We start from the raw sequence: 16,649 nt of genomic DNA, 5'->3' as shown, positions 1-16,649 counted from the left end.
CTTCCAAAAATATGGATTAGACACTAATATCTGTCATTTTTGGTTATTTTTACATGTCACCTCTTCCCACCCCAACTCCCCTTGTGGCCAGTGACGTCTTACCCCCACAGTATTATTTTCCAGATAGTAAGACGTGTATACCGAAACGAGGTGTGATAAACCCGTAGAGTTATTTAGTTACTAAGTCTACGGGCAGAACCAGCTGCGTTTCAGGGAAGCCCTTCCCACCCCCACCCCCTTTGGTGCCCTTTGGTACTAGTGATGTCTTACCCCCACAGTATTCTTTTCGAGATAGTAAGTCATATCTATACCAAGTTTGAATGAAATTCCTCAATGCATTTCAGTTATGTTGGAATACACACACACACACACGCATCCATTTTTATATATATAGATTCGAAACTACCAGCATTCGTGAAATAGCTAAAAGTAAATGGTGGGCTGGTGATACTTCAGGACTATTTATAACCATCTTCTTTTGATTTACTGAAGAAATTCTCGACCCTGATGTTTTAACCTGTTAACCTAAATATTCTCGTCAGGATAATACATTTTTTCTCAGTTTTATACGCATGATGCGGCATTCATAAAAATGTCAGTAAATCACACCCAAAAGGACATCTTTAGATAATCTCCAACCAGTAAGGTCGGCTATAACGCGGAACAGAAGCAGTGGTCTGCCTACTGATGGGATGGACAATTGCTTTGAAGAATCTTCAAAAAGGCAAGCTTGAAGAAGAGCAGATGGAGAAGAGAAAAGATCCAAGAGCCTTAATGGAGTGAGGTTGAAAGCCTCACCAGTTGGGGTTAAGAAGAAAGGCTCATACTTCTATTCTTAGTCATACTACTTAACTTGTATATATATTTAACTTGTATATATACAGTGTTATTTTATTGGTGTGTTAATGAAGTAAGAAAAACTGCACTGCATCTTCCTAAAGCCTCCTTGGGCTCTAACAACTAACTACAAACAAAGCTAGAAACGATAAAGCAACTATAAAGGAAATATCAAACTAACTCAAATAAAAAAGAAGACGTGACATACATACATATATGCACTAGGTTCTCATAATGAAACAAAAGGACCCAGTTTAAAAATCGGGAGAGAGCATAAAACAGGGATTCATTGGCGGTCACCCATCCAGTTACTGACCACACCCAAAGCAGCTTAACTTCGCTGATCGGAAACCAGCTGTTTTCTCCACCTTGTATTATATTAATTGCGTAGAAAGCTGTACAACAACGATCACCGTCCCCAGCAGCTTTCCATCGTCTTGGCGATGCGTTTTTGTTTCGCTTCTCTTCGTCTTGAATGACGATGCCCAATGGAAACAAAGGTGGCTCGTGATTGCTGTTTCAAGTCGTGTTTTGCTTTGTATTTCAATCAGTTTACTCTATACTGTATACACACACACATATATATATAATATACATATATATATATATGTATATATATTTATGGATGTGTATATGTATATATATATATATGTGTGTGTGTGTGTATAACTAAATCACGAAAAATATGGAACGTGATGAATATATATATATATATATATATATATATATATATATATATATATATATATATATATATATATATATATATATATATATATATATATAAATGTGTGTTTATCAGTAAGGTCTTTTCCTCTCATTCGGATCATTATTATATTAACAAACTGGTCTAACTAGACGTTATAATGAGTATGGCAGTTTGGCTGCATGTTTTTTTTTTTTTTAGATTGCAAAGCTTGTTTCCTGCTTTTAGTGTTTCGTTTTTTCTGATAATCGTACAGATATTTTTGGTATCAACAATGATAGTTGAATTTCTCATTATTTCCTCTGTTCTTTCATGCAATTTGGAAAGTTAGCAAGTATTCTCGTATACTTGCTTGAATGTGATAATCCTTTTGTAGCACCAACTTTTTTTTTAATGAGAATCATCAACAAAATTTCTATCTTTTCTTAATCTTTGTTCACATTTGGTGGAGAGGACAGCGAAATCATAAGGGTCTTTGCTACATAACATGGCAGAGCTTAGGCCTGTTAATACACAATATGGGTATTAAGCTCTTCGTTTACTTAATTAAAATGAGTTCTATTAATACACACACACACACACACACATATATATATATATACATATGTGTGTGTATATATATACATATGTGTGTATATATATACATATGTGTGTGTGTGTATATATATATATATATATATATATATATATATATATATATATATATATATATATACACATGATGTTTCTTTAGAAACTTTATGGTAATCAACATGGATTTAAAGAAGTCTTGAACTTGAGGAAGTCCTTACTCTATAATTATATCATGTCTTACAACTCCTGCTTTTCATAAAAACAAACTGAATATTTTCGCTGCAACCGACGTCGTCTGGTCAGTCAGTTCTCCTTTCATTGAACTCCGCCTTCGCTATGACTTCCAGTTCCCAATCCTGAGGCTTGCCGACTTCCTGCTTTGCAAAACAGTCTATATAGTTAGCGCTGAAGGTCTCACTGAAATTCACTTAAAATGATCTCTGGATTGATTCCGTCACAACCTACTGCAGTGTTTTCCTATCCTAGAGTCATCATTGTTTCTGCCTTAATTACAAACTGTGAATTCATCCATAAGGACATAATCGCCTTCACCACTTGCCGATATCAGTGCAGGGGAGGGCTTCGATTCCCACCACAGACGTAGTTTTTATTCTTTAACTTTTTATATTATAGATAATTTAGGTGTATATTTACATGCATATATACAGCAGATCATTGTAATAAAACAAAAGAACCCTTTTAAAAAGCGAGAGAGAGCATAAGACAAGAATTCAGTGGCGGTCACCCGTGCAAGTACTGAACACACCCAATGCAGCTTAACTTCGCTGATCGCAAAAGAGCAGTCGCGTCATCTTAAAACGCCATTTGTGTCGCAAAAGGAAGGTTATTCCATCAAATAATATATTCATATTATAGAACGTTGGTGTGCGGCTGTGAAAAAATTCCGGTTGTATAGGGCTACGCCTTATACCACCAGTATTTTTTATTTTTGGGTCTCTCGGGGTAGAGTGATATGACCACTCGGTTATGCCACTCTACGAAGGATAATGTCTTGGAACTTCTATTGTATCTAAAGATTAAGCCTATTCCGGGTAACAAGGGCACCAGCGCCAAATCAAATCGCCTCAAATTCCAATTATATTACGTCCTGCCAATATTTACTACTCCCAAAACACTTCTGCCACCAACCCATGTCTTCTCTTAATAAAATCACGCATGAAATCCATCTTGTATTATATTAATTGTATACAAATCATTTCATCAACGGTCACAGTCTCAAGCACCTTGCCATCGCCCTGGCAATGCGCTTTTGTTTTTCTTTTCTTCTTAAATGACGAAGCCCAATGGAAACAAAGATGGCTGCTTGTGATCTCTGTTGCGAGTCCTCTTTGCTTTTCATTTCAATCAATTTGCACGACATACTATATTATTTTCAGTTTCAGTCTCGCAGTGACCTCAATAAAAATAGCATGAATCATGTAGTTTCAAAAACGTCTCTTTGCTGTAGATTTCTAAATTGGGAGAGTGACGAGGAGTCTGGTGCCCACCCTCGGTACCATGTTATACCCAACTGTCAAAATAAAACAACTACCCTTGCGAGTGAATCGCCCATTTCTTCTATTTTATTCTCGTATATCATATTACCTCTAAATAACCTCTATTCCTCCAGTTATAAGGTTTTACGAGCCTTATTAGGCTGCATTTAGGATGCACAGAAGATAGAAACCCATCGGGTATAAGCCAAGCACATATAGGCTAGTTTGAGAAGCAACAAACATTAATCCAGTTTAAAAGACACTATCTTGGCTGCCATTTTTCTCATATATAGGTTAGATTAGGCTAGAAATACTATACCATTTCTAGGAAGAAAGGTGATTTTCTAAATTGTAGAAGATATTGGCGTATAAATGCTAGTCTGTATAGAAGTTGAGACTAGTTCATATTGTGGACTCAAGGAATAATTATTGGAAACCTTGTTTTGTAGGATTATGCGCTTTAATATTTTTGTTTAGTTTTGTTTTAATTCTAATGAATAGTTGATGATACCAGATTCATTTATATGATAATGATCTTTCAGCAGTTACATAAAATTTTGATTGAATTTTTGAGTACGGTATTGTTGTTTGCTTGCTACTGAATTTTATGTTTTATTTCTTAATAACTTAAGTACGTGGCCTCGCAATGGTGAACATTGCCGAAAACAGAACCAGTTAGTACAAGCGTGTTGTTTCAGGTCTTCCACAAAACCATTTTTGTATTCATATAGTGACGTTCTTACATAAAAACAACTTTACTGTGTATACGTACAAGTTACTGTTTCCAGGATATGTTGTGAATTTTTTTGGAATAATTTGAAATGGCAATGAATATTTAAATGCTTTTATTTTCACTTGACATGAAGTAGCGCTGTTGGAACTCGAGGTTCATTGCCCTTATGAGCAAACTTTGACACTTGAAATCATTAAGCAAAGGTTTCGGCAGCGGGAGAAAACTAAATTGCTTTGGTTCGAGAAGTGAGGATGTATTGGACAGGAGGAGCAGGCTGAAATGAAACACTGACCACAAAAAGAAAGGGGCAAAGCTGAAGTATGCTCTAGTCAGTCGACATAAACTGCACGCTAATTGTAGCTATTTATTTTAGGGAATAAAACGTAAATTTTAGTGCTGCGCAAAGACCAATACTGACCTAAAAGATTAAATCAGAATTTTAACGCGCAAGATTTTATGTAACTGCTGAGCGGTGATTATCGTATAAATGAATCTTGTATCATCAACTATTCATTAGAATTAAAACAAAACTAAACAAAAATATTAAAGCAAATAGTGCAAGAAACCAAGGTTTCGAATAATTATTCATTGAGTCCACAATATGAACTAGTCTCAACTTCCATAAAGACTTGCATGTACAGGCCAATATCTTCTACAATTTAGAAAACGAACTTTCTTTGTAGAAATGGTACAGTATTTCTAGCCTAGATGCAGCCTAAGACGGTTCGTCAAACCTTATAACTGGAGGAATAGAAGTTTGTTTAGAAGTTATATGATATACGAGAATAAAATGGAAGAAATGGGATATTTTCTCGGAAGCGTCGTTGTTTTATTTTGACAGCTTGGTGTAACATGATAGCGAGGGTGGGCACCAGACTCCCTCGTCACTCTCCCAATTTAGAAATCTACAGCATGTAAAGAGACGTTTTTATGAAACTACATAATTCATGCTATTTTTATTGAGGTCACTGCGAGACTGAAATTGAAAATAAAATAGTATGTCGTGCAAATTGATCGAAATGAAAAGCAAAGAGGACTCGCAACAGCGATCACAAGGAGCCATCTTTGTTCATCATTCAAAGAAGAAGAGAAAAACAAAAGCGCATCGCTGAGGCGATGGCAAAGTGCTTGAGATGGTGATCATTGATGAAACGCTTTCTATGCAATTAATATAATACGAGGTGGATTTCATGCGTGATTTTATTAAGAGAAGAGATGTGTTGGTGGCAGAAGTGTTTTGGAAGTGGTAAATGTTGACGGGAAGTAATATAATTTGAATTTGAGGCGATTAGAGTTGGCGTTGGTGCCCTTCTTACTCGGAATAGGGTTAATTTTTAGATACAGTAGAAGTTCCAAGACAGATTCCTTCGTAGAGCGGCATAACCGAGTGGTCATATCACTCTACCAGTTGGGCCACAAAACAAAGAAATACTGATCGTATATGGCGTACCCATATACGGTCGGAATTTATGCACAGCCGCACACCAATGTTATATAATATGACTATATTATTTGATAGAATAACCTTCCTTTTGCGACACAAATGGCGTTTTAAGAGGACACGACTGCTCTTTTGCGATCAGCGAAGTTAAGCTGCTTTGGGTGTGGTCAGTAACTGGATGGGTGACCGCCACCGAATCACTGTCTAAAACTCTCTCTCTCGGCTTTTAAAGGGATTCTTTTGTTTCATTATCATAATCTATTATATATATGTATGTAAATATACACTTAAACAGTTTATAAAATGAACAATAAAAAAAATGACGTCTGTCATGGACTCGAATCCTGCTCATGAGGGCCGACTTCAGTGCAGGTGAAGGTCGATTCTCACCACGCACGTCAGTTTTTTCTTTAATTCTTTATTTTAGAAATTATTTGTGTATATACATACATATATGCAATAGCTTCTCATAATGAAACAAAATAACCCATTTTAAAAATCGGGAGAGAGCAGAAAACAGGGATTCATTGGCGGTCACCCATCCAGTTACTGACCACACCCAAAGCAGCTTAACTTCGCTGATCGGAAAGCAGGTGTTTTGTCTACCCTGTACTTAATTCACCATCTCAAGCACCTTTCCTTCCTCTTGATAACTGCTGCTTCGAGTCGTGTTTTGCTTTATATTTAAATATGTTTACTATATATATATATATATATATATATATATATATATATATATATATATATATATATATATATATATATATATATATGAGTGTGTTTATCAGTACGGTGTCTTCTCCTTCTCATTCGTATCATTATGTTAACAAATTGGTCTAACTAGACTTTATGATAGTTAGCAGTTTGGCTGCAAGTCTTTAGTCTTTTTCAGATTAATTAGTTAATTTCGCCTTTTAATGTTTCGTTTTTTCTGATAATCGCGCAAATAATCTCGTATAGTTCCTTAAAAGTGATCATCCTCTTGTAGTACCAACCTTTTAAAGTATAAATTTGCATTACTGTGTGTTTTTTTTAATGAGTAGGCTATCATCAACAAAATTATTATCTGCTGGAGAGGAGAACGAAATCATAGGTGTCTTTGCTACAGAACTTGGCAGCGCTTAGGCCTGTTATTTATTACACAATATGTGAAAAAAATTGTGTTAATTGTAACTTAAGCATTTCATTTGTATTGGAAGAACCTTCATATGACCGAGATTATAAGCAGTGTTTTCCTATCCTAGAGTCATCATTGTTTCTGCCTTAATTACAAACTGTGAATTCATCCATAAGGACATAACCGCCTTCATATCACCACTTGCCGATATGAGCGCAGGGGAGGGCTTCGGTTCCCACCACAGACGTAGTTTTTATTCTTTATCTTTTTATATTATAGATAATTTAGGTGTATATTTACATGCATATATACAGTAGATCATTGTAATAAAACAAAAGAACCCTTTTAAAAAGCGAGAGAGAGCATAAGACAAGAATTCAGTGGCGGTCACCCGTGCAAGTACTGAACACACCCAATGCAGCTTAACTTCGCTGATCGCAAAAGAGCAGTCGCGTCATCTTAAAACGCCATTTGTGTCGCAAAAGGAAGGATATTCCATCAAATAATATATTCATATTATAGAACGTTGGTGTGTGGCTGTGAAAAATTCCAGTTGTATAGGCTACGCCTTATACCACCAGTATTTTTATTTTTGTCTCTCGGGGTAGAGTGATATGACCACTGGTTATGCCACTCTACGAAGGATAATGTCTTGGAACTTCTATTGTATCTAAAGATTAAGCCTATTCCGGGTAACAAGGGCACCAGCGCCAAATCAAATCGCCTCAAATTCCAATTATATTACGTCCTGCCAATATTTACTACTCCCAAAACACTTCTGCCACCAACCCATGTCTTCTCTTAATAAAATCACGCATGAAATCCATCTTGTATTATATTAATTGTATACAAATCATTTCATCAACGATCACCGTCTCAAGCACCTTGCCATCGCCCTGGCGATGCGCTTTTGTTTTTCTTTTCTTCTTAAATGACGAAGCCCAATGGAAACAAAGATGGCTGCTTGTGATCTCTGTTGCGAGTCCTCTTTGCTTTTCATTTCAATCAATTTGCACGACATACTATATTATTTTCAGTTTCAGTCTCGCAGCGACCTCAATAAAAATAGCATGAATCATGTAGTTTCATAAAAACGTCTCTTCACATGCTGTAGATTTCTAAACTGGGAGAGTGACGAGGGAGTCTGGTGCCCACCCTCGGTACCATGTTATACCAAACTGTCAAAATAAAACAACTACCCTTGCGAGTGAAACGCCCATTTCTTCTATTTTATTTTCGTATATCATATTACATCTAAATAAACCTCTATTCCTCCAGTTATAAGGTTTTACGAGCCTTATTAGGCTGCATTTAGGATGCACAGAAGATAGAAACCCATCGGGTATAAGCCAAGCACATATAGTTTGAGAAGCAACAAACTTAATGCCAGTTTAAAAGACACTCTCTTGGCTGCCATTTTTTCATATATAGGTTAGATTAGGCTAGAAATACTATACCATTAAATTCTAGGAAGAAAGGTGATTTTCTAAATTGTAGAAGATATTGGTGTATAAATGCTAGTCTGTATAGAAGTAGAGACTAGTTCATATTGTGGACTCAAGGAATAATTATTGGAAACCTTGTTTTGTAGGATTATGTGCTTTAATATTTTTGTTTAGTTTTGTTTTAATTCTAATGAATATTTGATGATAACAGATTCATTTATATGATAATGATCTTTTCAGCAGTTACATCAAATTTTGATTGAATTTTGAGGTCATAAAGTTTGCTTGCTACTGAATTTTATACACGATTTCTTAATAACTTAAGTACTGTGACCTCGCAATGGTGGACATTGCCGAAAACAGAACCAGTTAGTACAAGATAAGTTGTTTCAGGTCTTCCACAAAACCATTTTTGTATTCATATAGTGACGTTCTTACATAAAAACAACTTTACTGTGTATACGTACATTCATGTTTCCAGGATATATTGTGAATTTTTTGGAATAATTTGAAATGGTAATGAATATTTAAATGCATTTTATTTTCACTTGACATGAAGTAGCGCTGTTGGAACTGAGGTTCATTACCCTGCGATCAAAAGCAGACATTTTGAAATCATTAAGCTTGGGTTTCGGAAGCGGGAGAAAAATAAATTGCTTTGGTTCGAGAAGTGAGGTGTATTGACAGGGTGATCGGCTGAAATGAAACACTGACCACAAAAAGAAAGGGGCAAGAAGTATGCTCTAGTCAGTCGACATAAACTGCACGCTAATTGTGGCTATTTATTTTAGAATAAACGTAATTTTTATTGTTGGCAAAGACCAATACTGACCTAAAAGATTAAATCAGAATTTTAACGCGCAAGATTTTATGTAACTGCTGAGCGGTGATTATCGTATAAATGAATCTTGTATCATTAACTGTTCATTAGAATTAAAACAAAACTGAACAAAAATATTAAAGCAAATAGTCCAACAAACCAAGGATCTCGAATAATTATTCATTGAGTCCACAATATGACTAGTCTCACAACAAGATAATACTTGCATACAGGCCAATATCTTCTATGATTTAGGAAACGAACTTTCTTTTGTAGAAATGGTACAGTTTTCTAGCCTAGATGCAGCCTATCAGACGGTTAAGCTGTCAAAACTTAAACTGGAGGAATAGAAGTTTGTTTAGAAGTTATATGATATACGTTTAAAATGGAAGAAATGGGATATTTACTCAGAAGCGTCGTTGTTTTATTTTGACACATTGGTTTATAAAATACCGAGGGTGGGCAAACTGACTGTCTACACTCTCCCAATTCGAAATCTACAGCATGTCAAGAGACGTTTTTAAGAAAACTACATAATTCATGCTATTTTTATTGAGGTCACCAAGAGACTGAAATTGAAAATAAATAATTATGTCGTGCAAATTGATCGAAATGAAAAGCAAAGAGGACTCGCAACAGCGATCACAAAGAGCCATCTTTGTTCATCATTCAAAGAAGAAGAGAAAACAAAAGGCATCGCTGAGGCGATGGCAAAGTGCTTGAGATGGTGATCATTGATGAAACGCTTTCTATACCTTAATATAATACGAGGTGGATTTCATGCCACCGTTTTATTAAGAGAAGATGTTGGTGGCTTTCTTGTTTTTGAAGTGGTAAATGTTGACAAAGTAATATAATTTGAATGTGAGGCGATTAGAGTTGGCGTTGGTGCCCTTCTTACTCGGAATAGGTTAATTTTTAGATACAGTAGAAGTTCCAAGACAGATTCTTCGTAGAGCGGCATAACCGGGAGTGGTCATATCACTCACCAGTTGGGCCACAAAACAAAAGAATACTGATCGTATATGGCGTGCCCATATACGGTCGGAATTTGCACACAGCCGCACACCAATGTTATATAATATGACTATATTATTTGATAGAATAACCTTCCTTTTGCGACAAATGGCGTTTTAAGAGGACACGACTGCTCTTTAGTTCATAAGTTAAGCTGCTTTGCGTGGGTCAGACCAGCAACGGATGGGGACCGCCACCGAATCGCTGTCTAAAAACTCTCTCGGCTTTTAAAGTGAATCTTTTCCCCATTATCATAATCTATTATATATATGTATGTAAATATACACCCCAACAGTTTATAAAATGAAGAATAAAAAATGACGTCTGTCATGGACTCGAATCCTGCTCATGAGGGCATCTTCAGTGCAGGTGAAGGTCGATTCTCACCACGCACGCCGCTTTTTTTCTTTAATTCTTTATTTTAGAAATTATTTGTGTATATCATACATATATGCAATAGCTTCATAATGAAACAAAATAACCATTTTAAAAATCGGAGAGCATAAAAACAGGAATTCATTGGCGGTCACCATCCAGTTACTGACCACACCCAAAGCAGCTTAACTTCGCTGATCGGAAAGCAGGTGTTTTGTCTACCCTGTACTTAATTCACCATCTCAAGTGCCATTTTTCCTCTTGATAACTGCTGTTTGAGTCGTGTTTTGCTTTATATTTAAATATGTTTATTGTGTATTCATATACAATATATATATATATATATATATATATATATATATATATATATATATATGGGTGTGTGTTTATATATGTCTTCCCTTCATTCGTATCATTATGTTAACAAATTGGTCTAACTAGACGTTATGATAGTTAGCAGTTTGGCTGCAAGTCTTTAGTCTTTTTCAGATTAATTAGTTAATTTCGGCCTTAATGTTTCGTTTTTTCTGATAATCGCGCAAATAATCTCACCCGTTCCTAAAAGTGATCATCCCTTGTAGTACCAACCTCTTAAAGTATAAATTTGCATTACTTTGTGTTTTTTTAATGAGTAGGCTATCATCAACAAAATTATTATCTGCTGGAGAGGAGAACGAAATCATAAGTGTCTTTTGCTACAGAACTTGGCAGCGCTTTAGCCTGTTATTTATTACACAATATGTGAAAAAAATTGTGTTAATTGTAACTTAAGCATTTCATTTGTATTGGAAGAACCTTCATATGACCGAGAGATAATAAGAGTGTTTTCCTATCCTAGAGTCATCATTGTTTCTGCCTCACACAAACGGTGAATCAGGTGTCCATAAGGACATAACCACCTTCACCTCTTGCCGATATGAGCGCAGGACGTAGTTTTTATTTCTTTAACTTTTTATATTATAGATAATTTAGGTGTATATTTACATGCATATATACAGTAGATCATTGTAATAAAAAAAAAAAGAACCTTTAAAAAAGAGATTTTCATAAGACAAGAATTCAGTGGCGGTCACCCGTGAAATTACTGAACACAGCGAATGACGAGCTTAACAACTTCGCTGATCGTAAAGAAACAAATCGGCATCACAAAAACGCCATTTGACGTGTCAAAGGAAGGTTATTCCATCAACCCATATATTCATATTATAGAACGTTGGTGCGGCTGTGAAAAAATTCCGGTTGTATAGGGCTGCCTTATACCACCAGTATTTTTTATTATTTATGGTCTCTCGGGGAGTGATATGACCATCAGAAAGTTATGCCACTCTCCTTTAGGATAATGTCTTGGAACTTTCATTGTATCTAAAGATTAAGTTTATTCTGAAGAGACTAATTTAGCGAAAATAAATCTTACCAAATTCCAATTATATTACCAGCTGCCAATGTTATACTTACTCAAAACATTTTCGCCACCAACCCATGTCTTCTCACAATAAAATATAATGAAATAACATCTTGTATTATATTCATTGTATACAAAATCATTTCATCAACGATCACCGTCTCAAGCACCTCTGCCATCCCCTGGCGGTGCGCGTTGTTTTTCTTTTTCTTCTTAAATGACTATTTATGGAAACAAAGATGGCTGATTCATGATCTCTGTTGCAAGTCCTTTAATATCATTTCAATCAATTTGTAAATAATATTATTTTCATTCATCATGCAGTGACTCAATAAAATAGCATGAATCATGTAGTTTCATAAAACGTCTCTTCACATGCTGTAGATTTCTAAACCAGGGAGTGACGAGGAATCAGTGCCCACCCTCGGTACCATGTTATACCCAACTGTCAAAATAAACAACTACTCCATCAAGTGAAACGCCCATTTCTTCTATTTTATTTTCGTATATCATATTACATCTAAATAAACCTCTATTCCTCCAGTTATAAGGTTTACGAGCCTTATTAGGCTGCATTTAGGATGCACAGAAGATAGAAACCCATCAAGGGTATAAGCCAAGCATATATCAGTTTGAGAAACAACAAACTTAATGCCAGTTTAAAAGACACTCTTTGGCTGCCATTTTCTCATATAATAGGTTAGATTAGGCTAAATACTATACCATTTCTAGGAAGAAAGGGGATTTTCTAAATTGTAGAAGATATTGGCCATAAATGCTAGTCTGTATAGAGTTGAGACTAGTTCATATTGTGGACTCAGGAATAATTATTGCCTTGTTTTTGTAGGATTATGTGCTTTAATATTTTTGTTTAGTTTTGTTTTAATTCTAATGAATATTTGATGATATCAGATTCATTTATATGATAATGATCTTTCAGCAGTTACATAAAATTTTAATTGAATTCAGAGGTCGGTATTGTTCTTTGCTTGCTACTGAATTTTATGTTTTATTTCTTTAATAATAAGTACGTGGCCTGGGGTGAACATTGCGGCGAATAGAACCAGTTAATACAAGCGTGTTGTTTCAGGTCTTCCACAAACCATTATTGTATTCATATAGTGACGTTCTTACATAAAAACAACTTTACTGTGTATACGTTTTGTTACTGTTTCCAGGATATGTTGTGAATTTTTTTGGAATAATTTGAAATGGCAATGAATATTTAAATGCATTTATTTTCACTTGACATGAAGTAGCGCTGTTGGAACTCGAGGTTCATTGCCCTATGAGCAAAATTTGTTTTGAAATCATTAAGCAAAGGTTTCGGCAGTTGAGAAAAATAAATTGCTTTGGTTCGAGAAGTGAGGATGTATTGGACAGGAGGAGCAGGACTGAAATGAAACACTGACCACAAAAGAAAGGGGCAAAGCTGAATATGCTCCCAGTCAACCGACATAAACTGCACGCTAATTGTAGCTTATTTATTTTAGGGAATAAAACGTAAATTTTAGTGCGGCGCAAAGACCACTACTGACCTAAAAGATTAAATCAGAATTTTAACGAGCAAGATTTTATGTAACTGCTGATCGGTGATTATCGTATAAATGAATCTTGTATCATCAACTATTCATTAGAATTAAAATAAGTCAAAACTAAACAAAAATATTAAAAGCAAATAGTTTAAGAAACCAAGGTTTCGAATAATTATTCATTGAGTCCACAATATGAACTAGTCTCAACTTCCATAAAGACTTGTATGTACTCCAATATCTTCTGCAATTTAGAAAACGAACTTTCTTTGTAGAAATGGTGACAGTATTTCTAGCCTAGATGCAGCCTAAGACGGTCTATCAAACCTTATAACTGGAGGAATGAAGTTTGTTTTAAAGTTATATGATATACGAGAATAAAATGGAAGAAATGGGATATTTACCGGAAGCGTCGTTGTTTTTTTTTGACAGCTTGTAACATGATACTGAGGGGTGGGCACCAGACTCCCTCTACACTCTCCCAATTTAGAAATCTGTTAGCAGCGTAAAGAGACGTTTTATGAAACTACATAATTCATGCTATTTTTATTGAGGTCACTCAGACTGAAATTGAAAATAAAATAGTATGTCGCAAATTGATCGAAATGAAAAGCAAAAGAGGACTCGAACAGCGATCACAAGCCATCTTGTTCATCATTCAAAGAAGAAGAGAAACAAAAAGCGCATCGATGAGGCGATGAAATAATTATTTCCGAGATGGTGATCATTGATGAAACGCTTTATGCAATTATATATACGAGGTGGATTTCATAAGTATTTTATTAAGAGAAGAGATGTTGGTAGAAGTGTTTTTGAAGTGGTAAATGCTGATTGGGAAGTAATATAATTTGAATGTGAGGCGATTAGATATGCTATGCACTTTGTTACCCGGAATGGGTTAATTTTTAGATACAGTAGAAGTTCCAAGACAGATTCCTTCGTAGAGCGGCATAACCGAGTGGTCATATCACCTACCAGTTGAACCAAAACAAAGAATACTGATCGTATATGGCGTACCCATATACGGTCGGAATTTATGCACAGCCCACACCAATGTTATATAATATGAATATATTATTTGATAGAAACTCCTTCCTTTTGAGCACACAAATGGCGTTTTTAAGAGGACACGATCAGCTGTTTTGCGATCAGCGAAGTTAAGTTGCTTTGGTGTGGTCAGTAACTGATGGTGACTGCCACCGAATCGCTGTCTAACTCTCTCTCGGCTTTAAAGGGGTTCTTTGTTTCATTATCATAATCTATTATATATATGTATGTAAATATACACGTAAACAGTTTATAAAAACGAAGAATAAAAAAATTACGTCTGTCATGGACTCGAATCCTGCTCGCGAGGGTTTAGACTTCAGTGCAGGTGAAGGTCGATTCTCCACGCACGTCGTTTTTCTTTAATTCTTTATTTTAGAAATTATTTGTGTATATACATACATATATGCAATAGCTTCTCATAATGAAACAAAATAACCCATTTTAAAAATCGGGAGAGCATAAAACAGGGATTCATTGGCGGTCACCCATCCAGTTACTGACCACACCTAAAGCAGCTTAACTTCGCTGATCGAAAGCAGGTGTTTTGTCTACCCTGTACTTGATTCAGCATCTCAAGAACCTTTCCTTCCTCTTTGATAACTGCTGCTTCGAGTCGTGTTTTGCTTTATATTTAAATATATGTTATTGTGTGTGTATATATATATATATATATATATATATATATATATATATATATATATATATATATATATATATATATATATATATATATATATATGTAGTGTGTGTTTATCAGTATACGGTGTCTTCTCCTTCTCATTCGTATCATTATGTTAACAAATTGGTCTAACTAGACGTTATGATAGTTAGCAGTTTGGCTGCAAGTCTTTAGTCTTTTTCAGATTACTTAGTTAATTTTGTCTTTAATGTTTCGTTTTTTCTGATAATCGCGCAAATAATCTCGTGATAGTTCCTTAAAAGTGATCATCCTCTTGTAGTACCAACCTTTAAAGTATAAATTTGCATTACTGTGTGTTTTTTTTTTTAATGAGTAGGCTGTCATCAACAAAATTATTATCTCTCCTTAATCTTTGTTCACATTTGCTGGAGAGGAGAACGAAATCATAAGTGTCTTTGCTACAGAACTTGGCAGCGCTTAGGCCTGTTATTTATTACACAATATGTGAAAAAAATTGTGTTAATTGTAACTTAAGCATTTCATTTGTATTGGAAGAACCTTCATATGACCGAGATATTAAGCAGTGTTTTCCTATCCTAGAGTCATCATTGTTTCTGCCTTAATTACAAACGGTGAATTCATCCATAAGGACATAATCGCCTTCACCACTTGCCGATATGAGCGCAGGGGAGGGCTTCGATTCCCACCACAGACGTAGTTTTTATTCTTTAATTTTTTATATTATAGATAATTTAGGTGTAAATTTACATGCATATATACAGTAGATCATTGTAATAAACAAAAGAACCCTTTTTAAAAAGCGAGAGAGAGGCATAAGACAAGAATTCAGTGGCGGTCACCTATGCAAGTACTGAACACACCCAATGCAGCTTAACTGCTGATCGCAAAAGAGCAGTCGCGTCATCTTAAAACGCCATTTGTGTCGCAAAGGAAGGTATTCCATCAAATAATATATTCATATTATAGAACGTTGGTGTGCGGCTGTGAAAAAATTCCGGTTGTATAGGGCTACGCCTTATACCACCAGTATTTTTATTTTGGTCTCTCGGGTAGAGTGATATGACCACTGGTTATGCCACTCTACGAAGGATAATGTCTGGAACTTCTTGTATCTAAAGATTAAGCCTATTCCGGGTAACAAGGGCACCAGCGCCAAATCAAATCGCCTCAAATTCCAATTATATTACGTCCCCAATATTTACTACTCCCAAAACACTTCTGCCACCAACCCATGTCTTCTCTTAATAAAATCACGCATGAAATCCATCTTGTATTATATTCATTGTATACAAATCATTTCATCAACGATCACCGTCTCAAGCACCTTGCCATCGCCCTGGCGATGCGCTTTTGTTTTTCTTTTCTTCTTAAAATTTAATGACGAAGCCCAATGGAAACAAAGATGGCTGCTTGTGATATCTGTTGCGAGTCCTCTTTGCTTTTC

The sequence above is a fragment of the Macrobrachium rosenbergii genome, chromosome 2 (genome assembly GCF_040412425.1).
Source record: "Macrobrachium rosenbergii isolate ZJJX-2024 chromosome 2, ASM4041242v1, whole genome shotgun sequence".
NCBI lineage: Eukaryota > Metazoa > Arthropoda > Malacostraca > Decapoda > Palaemonidae > Macrobrachium > Macrobrachium rosenbergii.
Note: the sequence above shows the minus strand (reverse complement) of the source record.